The sequence below is a fragment of the Brassica oleracea genome, chromosome C9, assembly GCF_000695525.1.
Source record: "Brassica oleracea var. oleracea cultivar TO1000 chromosome C9, BOL, whole genome shotgun sequence".
Lineage (NCBI taxonomy): Eukaryota > Viridiplantae > Streptophyta > Magnoliopsida > Brassicales > Brassicaceae > Brassica > Brassica oleracea.
Genome location: NC_027756.1, coordinates 18185113 through 18185531, shown reverse-complemented (window position 1 = coordinate 18185531; position 419 = coordinate 18185113).

The following is a 419-nucleotide window of genomic DNA, read 5'->3' as shown; positions in this document are numbered from 1 at the left end:
CATGTTCTATGGAGTTTCAAGGAACTAACACTAGTTCCTTGGCTGTAAGAAACCTCTTTCTCTTGTTTAAAGCTTGTGTATGTGAACTGAATGATGTATTAAACAGGTTGTGATGTTGTGATGTGATTGAAAACCTGAGGATGTGTGTAAAGATTGCTACATATGAAATGTTTAGAATCTGTCCCAGGATGCTTAAAGAGTTGTTGATTGGTGACTGAGAGTTGTTGCTTAAAATCCGGTTCATAATGACTGTCTGTTAGGGAGTTAGTAGTATTGTCTAAACCTGATTACTTTCATGAATGGAAACCGAGCTTAAAGTGGAGTGTAGAGTGTTGTTGCTGCCTTAGGTTGATGCACTTTGATTTAAGTCTAAGATGCAGTTAAGGCAGAAGTTAAAATTGCCTAAGTAGCTTGTATTA